The following is a 24,407-nucleotide window of genomic DNA, read 5'->3' on the forward strand; positions in this document are numbered from 1 at the left end:
CAAAAGACTCTGCCTTGAACTTCCATCTTATCCTCTCTGGTGCCTGGGAGCCTTCTCTCCATTGCTTCTGCCTCCTCATGGAGCCAACAACCCTTCAGTAACCCTCTGATCACAAGATAATGAGGGCGGTCAGGCTCTTCCTGGGCCTCCATCTCACCAGACTCTCCAGGGAGTGGTTCTCAATCCTGTCCACCCAGGAGAGAAACCTTAGGGGAGCTTCATGGAAATACCCTATCTGGGCTCCACCCTAGCCAGACCAAAGAATCTTTAGGGATGTGGCCTGGCCTTTGGGCAGATGGATCATCCCCTTGCCCTCATGCTCCAGTTGTGCAGGTTTTAGAACGGGATAAATTCTAAGTCAAGGATTCTCAGCCCAAGCGCTACTGACATTTGTGGCTGGACCATTCTTGGTTGGGGGGAGTGCCTGCTCTGCGTACTGAAGGATGTTTTAGTTGCATTCCTGGCCTCTGTGCCCCTGGGAACAAGTAAGCGCTACTGACATTTGTGGCTGGACCATTCTTGGTTGGGGAGGGTGCCTGCTCTGCGTACTGAAGGATGTTTTAGTTGCATTCCTGGCCTCTGTGCCCCTGGGAACAAGTAGCAGGCTCTCAATTTTTCTCTGTTGTGACAATCAACACATGTCTCCAGGAACTGTCAGATATCGTCTAGCACAAAAACTGGCCCCAATCGAGAACCCCTGTTGGAGGTTCATGAGCAAAGCTTTATGGGTACCCCAAATTTCCAGGTCCAGGTTAGTCTGACCGGTGGCCTTCCTTTCCTTTATCATCTCTGAGACAAGCTCTGCTCACAAAAGCCAGCATGCATTTTATTACTGAACGGACAAGGAACACCTGGCTCTCGCCTAGCACCTGAGTCTGGCTGATGACAAGCAATACCACACTGTTAAGAGCCGCTTTCTTTGCTACTTTAGAACAAACTCCAACCAGATTTATAATAATAATTACAATAACTAGTATTATTATTTATAATTATTATATACAGGACTCTCTGGCAGAAGGGATGAGAGAAGAGGGAAGCAGAGGAGAAATTATCCATCCTCTTCACAGTGTCTTGGTAGACAATAGGATGGTTAAGCAGATTCATAATCTGTCAAGCAGACAGGGTCATGAATGGATGGAAACAGGAGAAGAAGTCACCTAGGGAGTGCCACAGAGCTCTGATCTCTTCCTGTCCTGCTGGTCATAGCTACTAATGAGTTGGGAAAAGGCACTGCTGCCATGAGGCACAGAGATAGGTAAGAAATAGGTTCCAAAGCATCTCTAATAAGCAAGGATGCTGTATTGACTCTGAACACTAAAAAATAATGATAGGACTTCCCTAGTGGCACAGTGGATAAAAATCCACCTGCCAATGCAGGGAACACGGGTTCTAGCCCTGGTCCAGGAAGCTCCCACAAGCCCCGGAGCAACTAAGCCCGAGAGTCACAACTACTGAAGTCTGTACTCTAGAGCCTGTGCTCCACAAAAAGAGAGGCCACCACAGTGAGAAGCCTGCTCTCTGCAACAAAGAAGTAGCCCTCACTCACTGCAACTAGAGCAAGCCCGAGTGCAGCAAAGAAGACCCAGCATAGTCATAAATAAATAAGAAGATAATAAAGATAAATATGATGCCCTACATGAGATCTCAAAATTCAACCACACAGACTCCGAGTACAGGAAACGTGGCTTCTCAGCAGTACCTATCATACTTAGTTACCTACAGGCTACGACAGACTTGCCAGGCACCTCAGGGCGCTGCTGACAGAGCCTGTTCTATCCTCGGAAGCATTCCTGAGTGCTGGGCAAAGTGCCGAAGGTGAGGAGAAGGGAACACAGCCTCAAAGTCTGGCAGGGGGTGCGGGGGTGGGGAGAGGTGTCTTTCCACTGATTGCAGTGTGGAGGAGGCTGGATTAAACAGCACAGCCTTGTCCCCTGAGTTAGAGTAGAATGACCCACAGTGGAGAAGGAAGGAAAAGGAGTCCCAGGATTCCCCACCCCTCCACTTTCTTCCTTGAACTTGTAGACTCAGAGACGCCATTGAAGCAGAATCTGGCAGCCCCCTACATACCGCAGGAGAGAGCTTTTCTGAGCATGTCAGTCAAGGCCCTTCCCTCGTGAACCTCTGCCGTCTTCCCACACCTCCTTATCCCCCACCTTCACAAACCAGTCCTTCTCTTCCCACATCCTTCCAGAGTAAAGGACCTGAAACTTAAGGGGAACATTGGTGTCTCACTGTACCTTAGGAAATGGAAGTGGAATCAAAGTCAAGGAGGCACTCAGGAGGGATGAGACTTAAGACAGTGCTTCTCAGACTAGCTGTGCATGTGTGTGTGCTAAGTCGCTTCAGTCGTGTCCGACTACTTGCGACCCATGGACTGTCGCCCACCAGGCTCCTCTGTCCATGGAATTCTCCAGGCAAGAATACTGAAGTGGCTTGCCATGCCCTTCTCTAGGGCATCTTCTTGACCCAGGGATCAAACCTAGGTCTCCTGCATTGCAGGCAGATTCCTTACCCACTGAGCCACCTGGAAACTAGCTGTGGTGAAGGACTATTGTTCCAAAATTCTCAATCCAAGTTTGGGATTAGCAGAGGCAAACTATTATATATAGGATGAATAAACAACAAGGTCCTGTATAGCACAGGGAACTATATTCAATATCCCTTGATAAACCATAACAGAAAAAGAACATGAAAAGGGATGTATATATATGTATAACTGAGTTACTCTGCCGTACACCTGAAACTAACACAACATTGTAAATCAACTATACTTACATAAAATAAATTTTTAAAAATTCCCAATCCATCATTGATCAAGGCTTTTATAAAACCAATAAATATAACTCCATAGAAAAATGGGAATAAGTCAGAGAGCAGCATGGGTTTAGGGACCACACTTTGAGTAGCACAGTTATGGTGGGTTTAATTGTTTCCATCCTGTACTTATACAAACTACAGACCACACTAGACTCCAGGTTTCTGAGAACTCAAGACTCGAAGGACAAGGAGATGGAATCGCAGTCTATTGGAATCATGCTAAATGAATGCCAGAAGGGTAGGGCGAGTTTGGCTGGTACTATTGCTCTCTGGTATCTGTTAACAAATCTAGATTTGAAAGGGTTAACATAAGAGTGCTCAAGGTCAAGATCAAAAAAAGCTACAGGCAGTCTGTTTACAATCCCCTGGCTTAAAGAGATTTCTTCTCTTTCTAGAATAAATATTCAGAGTGATACAATATAAGCTCTAAGGGATGAAAATTTCTGCAGCATAAGGGAAAAGGAATATTTTGACTCTTAAAGATTCAAGGAAAACATCTCATTTATGAAAATAACCAGCTACCAAAAAAAAAAAGGAAAGGCAGTTTCAGAAACTATTTGGTGTATTCAGCAAAAGATTAAAGAAGAATACTCTTATATAGTAGGAGTAGGGGGTTATACAGGCTTCCCTGGTGACTCAGTTGGTAAAGGACCCACCTGCAATGTGGCTTGCAGGCGCATTGCAACCTGGTTTCCATCCCTGGGTTGGGAAGATCCCAAGGAGGAGGGCATGGCAACCCACTCCAGTATTCTTGTCTGGAGAACCACCATGGACAGAGGAGCCTGGTGGGCTGCAGTCCATGGGGTCACAAAGAGTTGGACATAACTGAAACGACTGAGCACACATACAGAAAATTGAGAAATATAAGAATGTAAAGATTCAAATATGAAATTAATATCTTTGGTCAGGCTTGGAAGTTATCATTCCCATCCTGACAACAAGAGAAAGCTGGGTAAACAAAAATTCATGAGTTTTCTTGGAGTCAACAAAGAACTGAGTTTTCAGGCAAATTACCACCCATCTAGAAACATAGGCAGATCCAGACAGTCACAGCCAAGATCTGCTTACCTGAAGCAGAAGACACACTGGAGTCATACATTGGTAGGTACGCCATAATGGCAGTTTAGAAAAAATGGCTGAGGGCTGAATGCAGACTAATAGGAGAGTGAGAAACTGCTGGGGGTGACGTCATAGCAGAGATTCCCACACTGCCATAGGCTTTAACTCCAGGAACCCTACCAGGTTTTCATGGTGAAGGACCAAGAAAGTCCCCCTCCTGCTCTGGCAGAGAGAGGGTACAAGTAATCCTTCTGAAATATGCTCAGAGACATCTCCAGAGAAAAGGACTACTTGAAGAGGGCTACCTGACTTTTCCAGAGCCTTATTTCAATTCTAAGAATGGCTCGATGATGAACTCCCAGAAAAAAATATCATTTGGGGAAGTCCTTGTATGGTTTTGGAGGGATCTGCTGACCACAGACTCTCCAAATCACGGTCGTAGGTGTGGTCCCATGAATCACGCTGGGTCAACAGAACTTGAGCCCCAGGCCCCTGGAATTAGAGGGTCAGCACAGGCCTCAGGCTGGCCAACCAGGGGCTTGCTCAGAGACTTATAAAACAAAGCCCAGTTGAGAGAATCCCTCTTATTTTCCTCTTTGGTTAGATACCGTATGAATGTGACCTAAGACATGCTGGTTTTGAGTGGGGCTCAGACAAGAGAGGGCTTGCCAGTTGGCACAGTGGAAAAGAACCCGCCTGCCAATGCAGAGAGACACAGGAGACGCAGGTTCAATCCCTGAGTTGGGAGGATCCCCTGGAAGAGGAAATGGCAACCCACTCCAGTATTCTTGCCTGGGAAATCTCATGGACAGAGAAACTTGGCGGGCTATGGTCCATGGGGTTGCAAAGAGCTGGACACGACTGAGCAACTGAGCATGCACACACACAGGGCAAGAGAAGACCCCATATGTCATATGTCTGGGCCACTTTGTAAGCTGCTCTGTCACTTGGGCCATGTGACTCAGGAGATCTACTGGTGTTCCATGTGTCAGCAGCTGAAAGAGGTGCAGTGTGAAGTCTTTGGCAAGCCCCTCTAGATGAAGCAAGACCTGACCCTTAAAACTTTGTGGCCAAATCCCCGCCCTCCTTAGTGGATAATTACTCTCCTTTTCAGAATCAACTTTTGGTTGATGAAATGCTTATCTGTGGACCACCAAGTTACTATGTAACTTGAACTGCTCATCATGAACTAGTGTTGTCCAACTGGCCAAGCCATACAGTAGGGTATTCACTGCAGCACTCCATCATCAAATGGAAGTAATTCATATGTAATCAGGCTTCTGTGGGCCTGAAAGGCGTAAGTTGCATTAAGAAAAGGCCTCAAGGACTTCCCTGGTGGTACAGTGGATAAACAACCCAACTGCCAAGGCAGGGGACATGGGTTTATCCCTGCTCCAGGAAGATTCTACATGCCATGCAGCAGCTAAGCCCGTGTGCCCAGAGCCTGTGCTCCAAAACAAGAGAAGCCACTGCAATGAGAACCTCCCACTCGCTGCAACTAGAGAAAGCCCGTACACAGCAACAAAGACCCAGCGCAACCAAAAAACAGAAAGAAAAAATAAGTGGCCCCCAAATCCATGGTCCCTATTTCTGCTACATTACCTTCTCTCTTCCAACCCACATCTCTGGCCTGATGGAATGAGCCCCCTGGCCAGTTAACTGAGGAAGAAAAACCTCAGATAGTTCTGCACAGCAGGTAGGCGGCACCTGAAAGTGGAGAGTGGCAGCGTTACCGCCCAACTCGCTTACAGCCCTGAACACCACCACTGGAGGGGGATCCTCTTAGTAGGCAGGGTTTTGAGAAGTCTGCCTGGTGGTGGCTCAGACGGCAAAGAATCCACCTGCCAACGCAGGGAACACAGGTTCGATCCCTAGTTTGGGAAAATCCCCTGGAGGAGGAAATGGCAACCCACTCCAGTATCCTTGCCTGGAAAATCTCTTGGATAGAGCAGCCTGGCAGGCTACAGTCCATGGGGTCACAAAGAGTCAGACAGGACTGAGCAACTAACACTTTACTTTCACTTTCATTTGGTGACTTGAGTAGAGATATTGGATATGGATTTTCCTTCTCTGTCCACATGCTTGGCCCCAATTCCCATCCATGGTCTTATGGAATATCTTACCCACCATCATGGTACTGCACAGAGCACTGCTTCCAATCAAGGAACACACTTCCCGGCAAATGAAATGTGGCAATGGACTCGGAGTCATGGAATTTACCAATCTTACCATGTTCCCTATCATCCAGAAGCAGCTTGATTGAAGTGGCACGGCCTTCTGAAGATGTACTTGATGCACAGCTAAGTGGCAACACCTTGCAGGGCTGGGCAAGGTCATCCTGGATGCTGTATATGCTTTGAGTTGCCATCAAATATATGATGTTGTTTCTCCTAGCCAGTATTCATAGATCCCGGAGTACAGCAAGGGGAAATGGGAGCGGCACTGTTTGCTATTACCTCTAGTGAAAATCCATAAGGGTCCCTCTTAATACTCCCAGGTCCGATGATTATTGCCAACAGAAAACCATGTGTGTGTGTGCTAAGTTGCTTTAGTCGTGTCCAATTGTTTGTGACCCCGTGAACTATAGCTCGCCAGGCTCCTCTGTCCATGGGATTTCCCAAGAAAGAATACTGGAGTAGGTTGCCATTTCCTTCTCCAGGGGATCTTCCCACCCAGGGATTGAACCTTTGTCTCTTAAGTCACTCGCATTGGCAGGCAGGCTCTTTACCACTAGTGCCACCTGGGAAGCTATTTGAACCCTTAAATGAAGGGCACAAAGATGGGTGGACAACAAGCAAATTCAGGCAGGGATGCTAATATACCAGAATCTTCAAGACTGAAAGTTTATCACACCTCACCAAAGAACGATGACAAGCTGCGGAGGTGCTGGTTGACAGCAAAATGAATACAAATAGTATACAATGGGAAGGCAGTTATAAATATGGGTGTCCCAACTGGCTTAGTGGTAAAGAATCTGCCTGCCGATGAGGTGATGCAGGAAACTTGGGTTTCATTTCTGGGTCAGGAAGATCCGCTGCAGGAGGAAATGGCAACCCACTCCAGTATTCTTGGCTGGACAACCCCATGGACAGAGGAGCCTGGCAGGCTATAGTCCATGGGATCACAAAGAGTCGGACATGACTGAGTGAGTAAACCACAACAAATATAAATATCCATTATGACCATGTGGCTGTTGCAGAGACGGAGACTGTAATAGTTATAAATATTTCTTCCTCATTTTAATATAGATATATTTGTAATGTATTACCTAGATATTTTTTCTTTCTTTTTTCATCTCATCATCTAACATGATATATTAATAATACTTTTTATCTCAAAGATATCAAAGGAAATGTGTGAATCATCTTGGAAAAGAATGAACATCACCCACGGACAAAAAAAGGAACTCTATTCTCTTCTGGGGAAAGGGTTAGCATTTTTTGGTTGTATGTGGAAGAGTTGTATAATACTAGGCAGGAGTAGGACTTTAGCCTTGTCCTGATTCAGATATTAAGTATACTTTAAGGAGATGTGTATGGATGCCAAGTTGACTAGGGGTGAATTTTAATGGCTTCGTGATGTGTCAGCTTGGCTAGGCTGAGCTACATTTCCCAGAATTCACTCTCTTGTTTCCAGTTAGGGGAGATCCTCGGGAGATTTGGAGGCTGGAAGAGAGGCAGTGTAGCTCACACATGTTGCCGATTTGCTGACTTACCTCGCTAGTGTGCAGCACCAACCTTTCTCTAATCCTTCTTCAGCTTCTTCGACTCCTAGGTCAGGTGTAGATGTGTTTAGCTCTGTGATGAAGAGCCCTACTTCTGCTGGAGATCCTCATCACCAAGGTCAAAGGCCACATGGACTTACGTGAGTACGGTTCTTCCTCATGGAGCTCCAGCTTGTGCTTTTTGGTTCCAACCTACCCTCAATCTCCCCCCTCCACTTAACATCCATCTTCCCTCCTGGACATTCCATGAATGTCAAGCTCCAGCTTTAGACTCAGAGATAACAGCCATAGAGAGACTGCTTAGTAAGCGGCCACAACTGCATAAGAACGGTTCCCTGTAACGAATCCATACTGAACTTTCACAATATACATCTGCTTCTTTGGATGAACATGGGCTGATACAGGTGAGGAGCGAGGGTGAGGAGATAGTAAGTTTAGTTTTGAACATATGAAGATTGCTGTGTGGGTGGACCAACAAGGTAGGGACCTCCAGTGCTAAGATCATTTGAAATTTAGTAGGAGAGAAGAGGAGAGGGGTAGAGATTTGAAATGCTTGCATGGAGGTGAAAGCTGAAGTCACTGAAGTGGATGAGCTCCTTGAGGACATTGGAGAAAAAGGAAGAAAAGGAAAAAGAGGCTTACAAGAGAATACAAGTCAAACAGGGGAGCGTGAAGGAAGTCATAGCAAACACCAGCTTCTGGATCTTGACAAGGGGTATCTGAGTCCCACGGGAGAAGAGGCACCCTTTTTTTTTTCCAGATAAGACTTGTAGAAATTATGGACAAGGGAGCATGACCCAGTTCTAAAGGCTGACGAAAAATAGAACAAAGTGAAGAAACATCAGTTAGATCCTGTGGTTAAATATCTCACCCATAAGGATTGAACCCCTAACTTCTAAGCCCTCACCTGGGGTGGTAATGTGGTTTGTGGCAGTCTAAGAGGGGAGTAGAGGAGGGGGCAGAGCTCTTGGGAGACAGGAATAACTTAATGTGGTAAAAATGAGACAATTGGTTGGTATTCTAGAGGCCATGCATTTGAAGACGAGTGTAACTCATGTGAAACTGGGATGTTTTTGCCAAAAGACTATCCTCAGACACATGCCTGCATCCAACTGTGATGATATTGATTGCCCAAAGAAGACCAGTCCTGGTCCTTGGTCCAGTGGGATCTGCTTGAGGCCCTGTGGAGACAGTTCTGTTCTTTCACTCTTTATTCTGAACATGATTCTCGGGCTGCCTTCTTTAAAGTTTGTGCAGCTAACCCTCTGCAGAAGGTTGCATCCATCGAACTGTCTCCCCTCTCTCCCCCTAGTCCTTGCAATTCTGTTGATGTTGGCACATCCCTGGGGCCTCTGCCTTTTTGGATGCTGATTCATCCAGAAAACATCTGCTGGAGGTAAGAGGCTTGTCACATGTTTCAAGTCATAGAAGGACGTGTTGGAGGAGAGGGAAAGCTTTCATTTACTCACTTGTAATCAACCCAAAGGTCAGCATCATAGAAAGGACTTGGAAAGGAAAATGAGTCCTGGAGGCCAAAGAAGGGCTTCCATCTGCAAGGGGAACAGCTAACATGCATCCCCTGTATGTGTGGGCACAGTGCAGGTTGCCTCTCCCTGTGGCTGTCCCCATGGCCTTTCTCCTGTTCCTAAAGACCTCTCTTGGATCCCGAGAGTTTCTGGCTCAATTATGAGGGCTTCAGGGAGGCCAGAGCACATGCAGAAACCTTGCTAGTTTGGCCAGAGGGCTGAGGGCTCCAGCCAAGTACAAAAACAAGCCAAGTTTAGAAACAATGAGTTAATAGTCCTTCCTGGGTTGCATCATGCTATTAGTGATAACTAATCAAATGCTTCATTTAGTCAAATCCTGTAGGATTTTTTGTCCCGTCTGCCTTTCAGGGATCAGCCTTTCTCTGACCCTGGTCAACAGCCAAAGAAAAGTTGACTCGTGGAAAAGTTACAAGACTTGCACAAAAGGCCCATAAGAGTTGAACACACCAAAGCCGAATAAGGACTCTGAGCTATCAGTGTTGGGAGTCTACAGTAATATTTTTCAAGTGGCTGTGTGAAGCTTTCCCACACTGCTCTGGTCCTTGTCTCTCTCTGCCAGGGTAGATTCAATTTCTGTTTGGCTGGAACATATAAGTACCTTCCCCACTTGCCTCATGCTCACTTCTCTTTAAAAGGAGGATACACAGTGAGATGTCTCTTGAGTATATGATCTGGTACAATGAAACCCAATGTTTGGTATATCTTGTTCTCAAATGGATGCTGTTGCATGACCGTAATATTACAGTTTCCTCCAACTCTTTCTTTCCCTTTCAAAAAAAAAGTTGCCTAAACTCTCTGCTTCCATCAGCCTACTCCAAACTGAGTCTGTACACACTGGTCCTGTGAAACAACTCTTGCCATTGTGACCAGTGTGTTGTTTGTGCCAATGGACGTTTATTAGTCCTCGTTTCCATACTCAGTACTAATGACCACTTGTCACCGGACACGACTTAGTGACGGAACAACAACACTTCAAGTAAGTGGATAATGTATAGATTCCAGGACACCACACTATCATACCTCCAAAATCTCTGGATGCTTCTTAGTATTTTGGGCCACCCATTCATCTCAGGGCAACCATTAAATGTTGAATTCCATGGGAATCTCTATTCTCTCTCCTAGGTGATCTCATCCATTCTCAGAGCTTCAATTACCAGCTAATCATTAAGAATTCATAAATATGTATCTTTAGACTCTCCTGTGGGTGCCTGACCTTACTATATATTTAATAACTTCTCTTGATTGTTCAGATGCACCATCAACTCCACACATACTGAATAGATTCACATCCTCTAACCTGCGGACTTCGGTGTCCTCCAGCATTCTCTGTGTCTGCGACTGGTACCACTATTCATCCTTGAATTCTTTCCTCTCCAGCCAACTCATCCCTCAGTCCTATATTTTCCTCCTTATGATGCTTGAAACCAGCCATGTTGCTCTGTCTTCATTGCCACCCACTTGGCCCATGCTCTGTCCTATCACCTCTCAACTGGACCCCTATCAGTGACTTCCTAGGTGGTCCCTTGCATCCATTCCTGTATCTCCTGTGACTTCCATATCCTCTCCATTTGCTGCAGTCAGAGCAAACCATCACTCACTGGCTTAAAACCCTTTGCTGGATTACTGGTACATGTACTGATACATAAGAGAACAAGATTCTGAACATAACATACAAAGCTCTGTTTTGTCCAGACACTGTCTACTTATCCAGCCTCAGCTCTCACCACCCTTACATCAGTCTTACTACTGATATCACTCTGACTTTCTTTTAGTCTGTGCTCTGTTCCTTTCTGCTTCAGGGACTTTGCAAATACTTTCTTCTGCTTACATTTTCTACCATTATTCTAGGTAACATCTCCTTATTTTCAGATTTTATCTTATATACCACTTCAGGGAAGCTTTCCTAGACTCCCTAGTAGATAAAATTTCAGTCTTACGTGCTCCATATTTTCCAAGATGGCTGCAAAGTATCTCCCATCCCATAAGTTCTTCTTATAATGTGATATTGAATACTTCTCTCATCAAGGGAGCTCTGTGTTGTCTCCCCTGGAATCAAGGTGGGTCTGTGACTATGCCAGAAGCAACATGGTGTGCTTCCAAAGCTATGACACAAGAGGAGATGCAGCTTTTGCCTGGTTTTTATTTTTCTAGAAAGTTGCTCTTGGAAGTCAGCAACCATGCTGTGCAAGAATCCACATGGAGGGGTCATGTGTCTATGAACCACTTGAGAGCCCAGCTGAGATCCCAGTCAGGAATGTGTATCAACTGCCAGACACAGAAGTGAGGGAAGCCTTCAAGATGACTCCAACCCAAGTCACTGTATGACTACAGCTGTATGCGAGGTCCTGGCCGAGAACTGCCCACTGAACCCAGTTAACCCAGTTAACCCAGTGAGATAAATGGTATCTCATTGTTTTAAGGCACTGAATTTTGAGCTGATTTATTACTCTGCATAGATAACTAAAACATGTGTTTCTTCAAAAAACCAAACAACTCAATCAAAGAATGGGCAGAAGATCCAAATAGACATTTTCTCCAAAGAAGACATATACACGGCCCAAAAGCACATGAAAATTTGCTCAATATCACTAACTATCAGAGAAATGTAAATCAAAACTACAGTGAGATATCACTTCATAGCAGTCATAATGGCTATCATCAAAAAGTCTACAGATAAGAAATGCTGGAGAGGTGGAGAAAAAGGAACCTTCCTACACTGTTGGTAGGAATGTAAGTTGGTACAACCAATATGGAGAATAGTATGGGAGGTTCCTTAAAAAATAAAGATAGAACTACCATATGATCCAGCAATCTCATTCCTAGGCATATACTCGGAGAAAACCATAATTCAGCCAGATAGATGCACCCCAATGTTCACTGTAGCACTATTTATCTTAGCCAAGACATGGAAGCAACCTAAATGTCTATCAACAGAGGAATGGATAAAGAAGATATGGTACATATATACAATAGAATATGACTCAGTCATAAAAAAGAACAAAATAATACATTTGCAACAACATGGATGGATCTAGAGACTGTCATACTGAGTGAAGTAAGTCAGAGAGAGAAAGAAAAATATGTTATTGCTCATATGTGGAATCTAATTTAGAAACCAAAATGATACAAATGGAGTTATTTATAAAACAGAAACAGACTTACAGATATTAAAAACAAACATGATTACCAAAGGGGAAATATGGAGGAGAGGGATAAATTGGGAGATTGTGATGAACATACAGACACTACTATATGTAAGACAGACAACCAACAAGGATGTATTATATAGCACAGAGAACTCTACTCAATATTCCGTGATAGCCTGTAAGAGAAAACAATCTGAAGGAGAATGAATACATGTATATGTATAACCGAATCACTTTAGTGCACACCTGAAACTATTACAACATTGTAAATCAACTATACTCCAAGAAAATTTTTAAAAATGACAAAAAAATCTAAAAATAAGATAAGTGATTCATAGTATATACATAGCCTGCTGCTGCTGCTGCTGCTGCTAAGTTGCTTCAGTGCTGTCCGACTCTGTGTGACCCCATAGACAGCAGTCTACCAGGCTCCTCCGTCCCCAGGATTCTCCAGGCAAGAACACTGGAGTGGGTTGCCATTTCCTTCTCCAATATACATAGCATATGTATACTTATTTGTGTAAAGTATCTGAATTCATCATAGTATTTATCTATTTGTATAAATCCCACTACCAATATCTGTATTCCCTGACAGACTATGATTTCTTTGACACAAGCAGGGACAGTGTCTCATTTCATCACTGTATTTACAGCACCAACAAATAGCACCTAGTAGGTGCTAAAATAAACTTTTAAAGTAAATTAATAAATGAATGAGTTTCTATTGTTTGTACAAGGTTTAATAACTTTCAAACACGACAGCTTAAATGAACTATTCAATATATCTAATTGTGTAATCTCTTATGCTTATTTGAGGTGACATTTCTCACCATAAAATTAATTAGTCAAAGTATGATGAATGATGATTCAACATCCATTCATCAAATATTTGACTATGTGCAAAGGCAATTTGGAAACATCAAGAATTATACTACAGGGGTTCTGTACCGTAGTTGTTCATACATGAAATGCTTCAAAAATTTACCACAGACTATTGTCATTCAAGGACTCCACATTCTTTGTGTTTATTTTTGTGAGAAATTACTGAGAAAGTTTGAATCTGAAAAGTTCTGATGCTTTGTTGGTAAGTAATGAGTCTTGACTTTCCACCACCAGGATCATGATAGACTTTTGTTTTCTATCCAGTAATGTTCTTGAGGGCTTTCCTCGTGGCTTAGTGGTAAAGAATCTGCCTACTAAGCAGGAGATGTGGGTTTGATCACTGGGTCAGGAAGATCCACTGGAGAAGGAAATGGCAACACACTCCAGTATTCTTGCCTGGAGAATCCCATGGACAGAGGAGCCTGGCAGGCCACAGTTCATAGAGTCGCAAAAGAGTCAGATACAACACAGTGACTAAACAGCAACAATGATGTTCTTGAAGTGATTGAACCTCTGTGTCTCTGTGGCAGTAAATTATACTGTGGCCACATTCAGGAATCATTCATCTCTATCGAAATGTGATTAGAAAAAAAGCTGCACTTAAGTCGTTCAGTCGTGTCCAACTCTTTGTGACCCCATGGACTGTAGCCCACCAGGCTCCTCTGTCCATGGGGATTCTCCAGGCAAGACTACTGGAGTGGGTGATCATGCCCTCCTCCAGGGGATCTTCCCAATCCAGGGATCAAACCCAGGTCTCCCGCATTGCAGGAGGATTCTTGACTGTCTGAGCCACCAGGGAAGCCCAGAAAAAAAAGCTAGGAATGTATATAGAAACATCTGTATTTGACATTTTAGTGATTTAGAAAGCCTTTGTTAATTTTAAGTGTCTGCTGACTGACACTTATGGGTAGTGTAGTCAATGAGAGATCTCAGTAGACTTGGGTGGGGGTGGGCGTCAGGAAAGCCATTATAGAGGAGATAAGGCTTAAGATAGATTTTGAAGGAGAGAGAGCAACGTAACCAGAAACACAGAAGTGGGTGTGTGCATTGCAACAAGCCAGGAGCAGAATGGTCATGTAGGGACACAGTGGGAGAGGCAGCTGGAAAGGAAAACTGGAGCCAAATTATATAGGTTCTTGAAGAGTGGCGAGAAGCTATGCACTTGATGCTAAAGCCTAGAACCTATAGGTGGTTGATTCTCATGGAGAATGCAACATGGCCTCTTAGGGTTGTCAAAAATACCTGCTTCTGGATAGCCTGATTTGCACCACCTTGCCAGGAGTGCCTTTCTCCTTTGCTTCTTTTCCAGCATCCCTTTTGTAGTGAAATAGTAAGTAACAAGCCTTTGTGGCTGATGGGTGTGTGTGGTTTCTCTAGGTATGCTGAAGGAAGAAAAAAATAAAAAGAGTACAAGTATCTATAATATGATCTGTAGATACATGTTTAGAGTTTTTAAAAGCATGGAAGTCATATGAATAAAACAGACTCTGAAGAAGATGACTATGGCAGAGGGTGCCATGAGTAAGAAGGAAAATCTAGAGGTAGAAGCTGATGCCTCAGACGCTCTTGGCTGCCAACCCAATATCCATCCTTTGCATCTTCATTGCTGGCAGAGCCCCAATTTTATTCATTTCCCATCCATGCCCCACAGAATTATGGGAGGGACTTCCCTGGTGGTGCAGCAGATAAGAATCTGCCTGCCAACAGGGAGGACACTGCTTTGATCCCTAGTGTGGGAAGATTCCACATACTGCAGAGCAACTTAGCCCATGTGCCTCAACTACTGAGCCTGCACTCTAGAGCCCAGGAACCACAGCTAGTGAGCCCGCTTGCTGCAACTACTGAAGCCCATGTGCCTGTGCCTAGAGCCCATGCTCCTCAACAAGAGAAGCCGCCACAATAAGAAACCTGAGCACTGCAATGAAGAGTAGCCCTAGCAAAGCAACAAAGACCCACTGCAGCCAAAGATAAATAAATAAGAATATGGGGAGTGTGACACCTTCCCCTGCTCCAGAGGCAAATCCTATTTGGTCTAAGTCAATCATGACAGTCCTGTTCTCTCTACCAGGAATCTGCTTAAGGGAGTGTTTAAGACACAGGGGTACATTGAGATTTGAGGGGATATGTGAGAAAGACTTATTCATGTACTGTTGCAGATCAAATTCCATAAAAAGCAGACTCTAACATTGCAATGAATATACATGAAAGGAGTGTGTGTGCAAAGTCGCCTCAGTCATGTCAGACTCTTTGTGAACCTTTGGACTGTAGCCCACCAGGCTCCTCTGTCCATGCGGTTCTCCAGGCAAGAATTCTGGAGTGGGTTGCCATGCCCTCCTCCAGGGGATCTTCTTGAACCAGGGATAGAACCCATGTCTCTTATGTCTCCTACATTGGCAGGTGAGGTCTTTACCACTGGTGCCACCTGTCAGTCAGTTCAGTGTCATTGCGTCTGACTCTTCGCAACCCCATGGACTGTGGCACGCCAGGCTTCCCTGTCCATCGCCAACTCCTGGAGCCTATTCAAACTCATGTCCATTACGTCAGTGAAGCCATCCAACCATCTCATCCTCTGTTGTCCCCTTCTCCTCCTGCCTTCAATCTTGCCCAGTATCAGGGTCGTTTCCATCAGGTGGCTAAAGTTTTGGAGTTTCAGCTTCAGCATCAGTCTTTCCAATGAATATTCAGGACTGATTTCCTTTAGGATGGACTGGTTAAATCTCCTTGCAGTCCAAGGGACTCTCAAGAGTCTTCTCCAACACCACAGTTCAAAAGCATCAATTCTTTGGTGCTCAGCTTTCTTTATAGTCCAACTCTCACATCCATACATGACTACTGGAAAAACTATAGCTTGGACTAGATGGACCTTTCTTGGTAAAGTAATGTCTCTGCTGTTTAATATGCTGTCAAGATGGGTCATAGCTTTCCTTCCAAGGAGTAAGCATCTTTTAATTTCATGGCTGCACTCACCATCTGCAGTGATTTTGGAGCCCCCAAAAATAAAGTATGCCACTGTTTCCACTGTTTACCCATCTATTTGCCATGAAGTGATGGGACCAGATGCCACGATCTTAGTTTTCTGAATGTTGAGTTTTAAGCCAAATTTTTCACTCCTCTTTCACTTTCATCAAGAGGCTCTTTAGTTCTTCTTCACTTTCTGTCATGAGGGTGGTGTCATCTGTGTATCTGAGGTTATTGATATTTCTTCTGTCAATCTAGATTCCAGCTGTGCTTCATCCAGCCTAGCATTTCACATGATGTACTCTTCATATAACTTAAATAAGCAGGGTGACAATATACAGCCTTGATGTACTCCTTTCCCAATTTGGAACCAGTCTATTGTTCCATGTCCAGTTCTAACTGTTGCTTCTTGACATACATACAGATTTCTCAGGAGGCAGTTCAGGTGGTCTCATATTCCCCTCTCTTGAAGAATTTTCCAGTTTGTTGTGATCCACACAGTCAAAGGCTTTGGCATAGTCAATAAAGCAAAAGTAGATGTTTCCTGGAACTCTCTTGCTTTTTCCACGATCCAGTGGATGTTGGCAATTTGATCTCTGGTTCCTCTGCCTTTTCTAAATCCAGCTTGAACATCTGGAAGTTCACAATTCACATATTGTTGAAGCCTGGCTTGGAGAATTTTGAGCATTATTTTGCCATTGTGTGAGATAAGCGCAACTGTGTGGTAGTTTGAGCATTCTTTGGCATTGCCTTTCTTTGGGAATGGAATGAAAACTGACCTTTTCCAGTCCTGTGGCCACTGTTGAGTTTTTCAGATTTGCTGGTATATTGACTGCAACACTTTCACAGCATCATCTTTTGGGACTTGAAACAGCTCAACTGGAATTCCATCACCTCCACTAGCTTTGTTCGTAGTGATGCTTCCTAAGGTCCCCTTGACTTCGCATTCTAGGATATCTGGCTCTAGGTGAGTGAGCACAACATTGTGGTTATCTGCATCACGAAGATCTTTTTTTGTATAGTTCTTCTGTGTATTCTTGCCACTTCTTAATATCTTCTGCTTCTCTTAGGTCCATAACATCTGTGTCCTTTATTGTGCTCATCTTTGCATGAAATGTTCCCTTGGTATCTCTAATTTTCTTGAAGAGATCTCTAGTCTTTCCCATTCTATTGTTTTCCTCTATTTCTTTGCACAGATCACTGAGGAAGGCCTTCTTATCTCTCCTTGCTATTCTTTGGAACTCTGCATTCAAATGGGTGTATCTTTCCTTTTCTCCTTTGCCTTTAGCTTCTCTTTTCTCAGCTATTTGTAAGGCCTCGTCAGACAACCATTTTGCCTTTTTGCATTTCTTTTTCTTAGGGATGGTCTTGATTACTGCCTCCTGTACAATGTCAGGAACCTCCGCCCATAGTTCTTCAGGCACTCTGTCTATCAGATCTAATCCCTTGAATCTATTTGTCACTTCCACTGTATAATCTTAAGGAATTTGATTTAGGTCATACCTGAATGGTTGAGTGGTTTTCCCTACTTTCTTCAAATGAATCTGAATTTGGCGATAAGGATTTCATGATCTGAGCCACAGTCAGCTCCTGGTTTTGTTTTTGCTGACTGTATAGAGCTTCTCCATCTTTGGCTGCAAAGAATATAATCAATATGATTTTTGTTTTGACCATCTGGTGAAGACCATGCGTAGAGTCTTCTCTTGTGGCCCCTGTACTTGTGGTCAATACCTGTGAGATCAAAGAGAAGGCAGCAAGATGTGGTAGAGGGAAAAGTTCAGCTATAAAGTAGCCTCCACAGAGGCCTCAGTCAGTCCACCAAGGAACTCTATGGTCTCACAGAGTTGTTCTGAGCTGGGTGGAAGAGGCTGGGTCCTTATACATTTGAGATACTTGGATATGAGCTGCTCCCAGGTAGGCAACATGGACTTGGGAAGACAGTTATCTTCAGCAAAGAGCATTTCCAAAACGAGCTGACAGCTGTGGGCTCTCAGAAGGAAACAATCTCAGCAGCTAGGAAAATAAGTCCCTTTAAGCCTGAAGAGGGATATAGGCAGCATCCACCTTACTCCCAAAAGAATATACAGACAAGAGAAGTCCCTCTTTTCCACTAATGTTATGTATGGAGGAGATGCGTGGAATGCATCAGCCATTTTCACAACCAGCTTGAGACTGGTGCCAACACACGTGGGGAAGTGGGGAAATGAAGAAAACTGCAAAAGAAACAAGCCCAGAGTCCAGATCTAGGATGCCTGTAGCCTACCTGGAGTTTCTGGAATGCTTGATATCAGTGGTAAGACATGTCCTTATTGTTTGTAATAGTTGAGTTAGGGTTTTCTCTTACTTGCATCCCAAGAATCCTAGCCAAGGAGGGGTAGTTCCAGCAACAGATAATAAAGTTTGGAAAAACACAAAGAATGGGAAAGAAGGCATAGGTAGAAGAAACATGACAAAGACAGCACCAGGAAAACTGAGGTCCTGGCAGAATATGGGATATGATGGTGACTTCTTTTTTTAGAGTTGCCACAACTTTGTCTTTGGAATGGTCAAATAAATTAGATGGTACTAGTATTCTGGCATATATTTAAAGTGATTGATATGGTAGATATGTGTTTTGTGATAGCCCAACACCCCTTCCAAATAGTACTCCAATTTCTTTCTGGGGAACTCCCACTCCTGGACAATCACGGGATTTCAGGAGGTCACATTCATCAAATTCTTCCTTGTTTCCCCAATACAGTGTAAGTTAGGTATCTTTTCTTGGTCATTTGGACCTTAAATCTAGAACAAGTGACAGAATAATGACAAAAAAGTTGGAGGGTTTTTTTTTTTCTTTAACCCAGGAGCAGTGCCCAGGTGTTCCTACAACGCCTGTTGTTAGGGAACTTAAAATGCAGGAAGTCTTGCTCAGGTTTCAGAAGCAAGAGAGCAGGCCTCTGACCTGTCTGGACACTGCCCGGATTACATGCCTGCCCTCAAGCACATCAAGTTAGGCAGCACTTTAGATAAGAAAGAGAGTGGGTCTTGAATCCTCTTAAGCTCCTGAGGACCTGGCCAGCCCCACTGGGCCTAACAAGTTTTATGACTCACAAGGTGAAGCACATAGCATTGTAAAAGTTAAACCAGAGTGGCATTTTTGCATGCAAACTGATGACGATATCAGTTTTCAGCCTGGTATCTTAAGTGGGAGCCCCCCAAACTCCAATTTGAAGTCTTACCCATGGGATGGACACACTGCCCGAGACCTTTTTCCAACTGGGACTCCAGGTTGCTGTTAACCAGGGACTTCCCAGCAGTTTAAGTCTGGATATTGTTTGGCCAATTTGGTGATGTATGTGCTGTTACTTTTCTCTATTGTTTCTATTTCTCTTCTTTTAATGACTGCATATTGAAATGAAATCAAATAATATTCTATAAAAAATTGAAATTGTTTGTGTGGAATGAGCGGTTTCTTTTGGTAATGAATCCTTTGAACCTAAAACTAAAGTAAAACTTGTAGCAAAACACCTGTTTCCTACGCGCCATGCCCCCAGTCAACACTGGTCTCCTTTTGCTTGTTCCCAAGTCTTTTTCTTCTGTCTCATATTGTGCACTCCTGGAAGCTTACTCATTTTCCACCAATACCTAGTCTCTCTCTTTATTTTTTTTATTTTTTTATTTTTTTTATTAGTTGGAGGCTAATTACTTCACAATATTGTAGTGGTTTTTGTCATACATTGACATGAATCAGCCATGGATATACATGTATTCCCCATCCCGATCCCCCCTCCCACCTCCCTCTCCACCCGATCCCGCTGGGTCTTCCCAGTGCACCAGGTCCAAACACTTGTCTCATGCATCTAACCTGGGCTGGTGATCTGTTTCACCCTAGATAATATACATGTTTCGATGCTGTTCTCTTGAAACATCCCACCCTCGCCTTCTCCCACAGAGTCCACAAGTCTGTTCTGTACATCTGTGTCTCTTTTTCTGTTTTGCATATAGGGTTATCGTTACCATCTTTCTAAATTCCATATATATGTGTTAGTATACTGTAATGGTCTTTATCTTTCTGGCTTACTTCACTCTGTATAATGGGCTCCAGTTTCATCCATCTCATTAGAACTGAGTCAAATGAATTCTTTTTAATGGCTGAGTAATATTCCATGGTGTATATGTACCACAGCTTCCTTATCCATTCGTCTGCTGATGGGCATCTAGGTTGCTTCCATGTCCTGGCTATGATAAACAGTGCTGCGATGAACATTGGGGTGCACGTGTCTCTTTCAGATTTGGTTTCCTCGGGGTGTATGCCCAGAAGTGGGATTGCTGGGTCATATGGCAGTTCTATTTCCAGTTTTTTAAGAAATCTCCACACTCTTCTCCAAAGCGGCTGTACTAGTTTGCATTCCCACCAACAGTGTAAGAGGGTTCCCTCTCCAGCATTTATTGCTTGTAGACTTTTGGATAGCAGCCATCCTGACTGGCATGTAATGGTACCTCATTGTGGTTTTGATTTGCATTTCTCTGATAATGAGTGATGTTGAGCATCTTTTCATGTGTTTTTTAGCCATCTGTATGTCTTCCTTGGAGAAATGTCTGTTTAGTTCTTTGGCCCATTTTTTGATTGGGTCATTTATTTTTCTGGAGTTGAGCTGGAGGAGTTGCTTGTATATTTTTGAGATTAATCCTTTGTCTGTTGCTTCATTTGCTATTATTTTCTCCCAATCTGAGGGCTGTCTTTTCACCTTGCTTATAGTTTCCTTTGTTGTGCAAAAGCTTTTAAGTTTCATTAGGTCCCATTTGTTTATTTTTGCTTTTGTTTCTAATATTCTGGGATATGGGTCATAGAGGATCCTGCTGTGATTTATGTCGGAGAGTGTTTTGCCTATGTTCTCCTCTAGGAGTTTTGTAGTTTCTGGTCTTACATTTAGATCTTTAATCCATTTTGAGTTTATTTTTGTGTATGGTGTTAGAAAGTGTTCTAGTTTCATTCTTTTACAAGTGGTTGACCAGTTTTCCCAACACCACTTGTTGAAGAGGTTGTCTTTTTTCCATTGTATATCCTTGCCTCCTTTGTCAAAGATAAGGTGACTATAGGTTCGTGGATTTATCTCTGGGCTTTCTATTCTGTTCCATTGATCTATATTTCTGTCTTTGTGCCAGTACCATACTGTCTTGATGACTGTGGATTTGTAGTAGAGTCTGAAGTCAGGCAGGTTGATTCCTCCAGTTCCATTCTTCTTTCTCAAGATTACTTTGGCTATTTGAGGTTTTTTGTATTTCCATACAAACTGTGAAATTATTTGTTCTAGTTCTGTGAAAAATACCGTTGGTAGTTTGATAGGGATTGCATTGAATCTATAGATTGCTTTGGGTAGTATAGCCATTTTGACAATATTGATTCTTCCAATCCATGAGCACAGTATATTTCTCCATCTGTTTGTGTCCTCTTTGATTTCTTTCATCAGTGATTTATAGTTTTCTATGTATAAGTCTTTTGTTTCTTTAGGTAGATATACTCCTAAGTATTTTATTCTTTTTGTTGCAGTGGCGAATGGTATTGTTTCCTTAATTTCTCTTTCTGTTTTCTCATTGTTAGTGTATAGGAATGCAAGAGATTTCTGTGTGATATCCTGCAACTTTACTATATAGGTCCTACTGTATAGCACAGGGAATGATATTCAATATCCTGTGATAAGCCATAATGGAAAAGGAATATTTTTAAAAAGAATGTAGGGACTTCTCTAGTGGCCCAGTGGTTAAGATTCTTCCCTCCCAATGCTGGGGGCCTAGGTTCAATCCCTGGTCAGGGTACTAGATTCCTCATGTGGCAACTAAAATATCCTGAGTGCTGCAACTATGATCTGGTGCAGCCAAATAAATAACTAAATTTTTTTTAAAAAAAAGAATGTGTGTGTGTGTGTGTGTACATATATAAAACTGCTGGATAGCAGAAATTAGTACAACATTGTAAATCAACTATACTTCAAATTTTTAAAAAATAACTGACACCACCCACTGCCAGAACTCCTGAGCTTTAGCTAGGCACTTGGATTCCCAGCTCAGGATGATATTTCATCTCTGTTTGCAATTTGGTGTCTTTATGAGGTTAAGTGTTGGTCACTGGAGCGAAGCAGAAGCAATGATATTTCTAATTTGTTCCCCTACAATGGAAGGTTCATGTGCTCTCATGAGCCTTTCCCTTTAATCTTGGCTGGGACACGATGATAACTGGACCCAGGCTAACTTGAACCATGAAATAAGTGGAAGCCCTCTATTGAGGATAGTAGAGCAGCTTTACTAGCCTTGGAATGCACATTTCTGAACTGAGAGAGAAACATATACCTTGAATAAGCCACTGAATAGTAGTTCTCTGTTGCAGCATCTTGACATGTGCCCTGAGTGATATAACTTCCAATAAGTTCTTAATTTATGATCAAATATATTTATCTGACATGCAAAAGAAACTAGTGTTAGCAATATGAAAATTTTAATAAAATTCAAACTTTGGTGGGGTTTTGTATCCTAAATATTGGTGCATAAGAACTATTTAAACAGTTCAGCAGCCAAGAGAAGCTTCTGCAGACACTGGAATATTTATAGCGTAAGACAGGAAGAGTCATGGTATTTGTGTTTCCATAAGGCCAAGGAACCATTTTCATCTTGGATCCAATCTAGAAATTATTTTTCCTGCCAAAGCCTAACTTGGAGAAAATCCTCTCTTCACCAATGTGGACCAGAAGCCATAGGAGGAGAAAACTGAGTTTCCACTGAAGAGAACAGAGCCACAGCACAGAGAATATGATCTTATTTCCAGAGTTGTACGATAAAAGCCATGTGTTTTTTTGCAGGGTTGGAGGGGACAAGCCTGCCCAGTAATGTAGTTGCTACATCTCACAATTGTAAACTTTGAACAATTACTCAAAGTAGACATAATTTTCTATAAATTTTCCAAACACCATATGGCACAGATATTTACTGACCACTATATACCTATGTGCTCCCCTACATTTTCCAGCCTTCTTGCAATTAGTCAGAACCATGGGGTTGATTCTGGTTACAAGTATAATGTATCATGCCTAGGTTCTAGTATTTAAGAGTCAAAAAGTGTAGTTAAAAACCTCCCTATAAAGAAAATTCCAGGCCCTGTTGACTTCACTGGTGAACTCTACTCAACATTAAGAAATACCAATTCTCATAAACTTGTAGAGAAAATTGAAGAGGAGGAAGTACATCCTAACTCGTTCTATGAGGCCAGCATTATGCTGATAGCAAAACCAGACCAAGATATTACCAAGAAAACTACAGATCAATTTCCCTCATGAACAAAGATGTAAAAATTCTTTAAATTTTAGGAAACTGAATCAAACAATATATAATATAGAAAGTATAACGCATCATGACCAAAAAGAGTTTAGCATAGGAATACAAATATTTTAACATTCAAAATTCAATCAATTTCACATTAACAGACCATAAAAGAAAAACTATATGATAATCTCAATACATACAGAAAAAGTATCTAACAAAATTCAACATCCACTCCCCATAAAAATTTTCAGCAAACTTGAAACTAGAAGGCAACTTCCTCAGCCCAATAAAAAGCATTTATTTACAAAAGAACTACAGCTGATATTATAATTTATGATGAATGACTGAATGTTTTTCCCTTAAGATCATGATAATCACTCTTGCCGCTCCTATTCACTATTATACTGAAAGAACTAAAGCAATCAGGCAAGAAAATGAAAACAAAGATATTCAGATTGGAGAGAAAAAGTAAAACTGTCTATTCAAAGATAAAATGATTGTCTATGTAGAAAACAGAGTCTTCAAAAAAAGTTAGAACTAGTAAGTGAGTTCTCTATACTATATATTATACAAACAATTGAAAGTTTAGGTATAAATCTGACAAAAGCTTGTAAGATCTGAATTCCCAAAGCAATAAAATATTGCTAAGTGAAATTAAAGTTCATGGACCAGAAGACTCAAGATTGTTAAAACATCAATTCTTCCCAAACTGATTTATATATTAAATTCAATTCAATTCTCACAATCTCAGTAGGCTTCTGAAATAGAAATTTACAGACTGATTCTAAAATGAATATAGAAATGTAAAGGGCCTCGAAGACAAAAAAAAATGTTTTAAGAAAAACTTGTAGGAACAACACTCAAAGATTTACTAAAAAGCTACATTAAAGAAGACAGAGCAGCACTGGCATAAAGGTAGACAAATCAATCAATGAAACAGAACAGAAAGTCTAGAAATTGCCCCACACATATAAGGTCAAC

This window comes from Odocoileus virginianus, chromosome X, assembly GCF_023699985.2.
Source record: "Odocoileus virginianus isolate 20LAN1187 ecotype Illinois chromosome X, Ovbor_1.2, whole genome shotgun sequence".
NCBI lineage: Eukaryota > Metazoa > Chordata > Mammalia > Artiodactyla > Cervidae > Odocoileus > Odocoileus virginianus.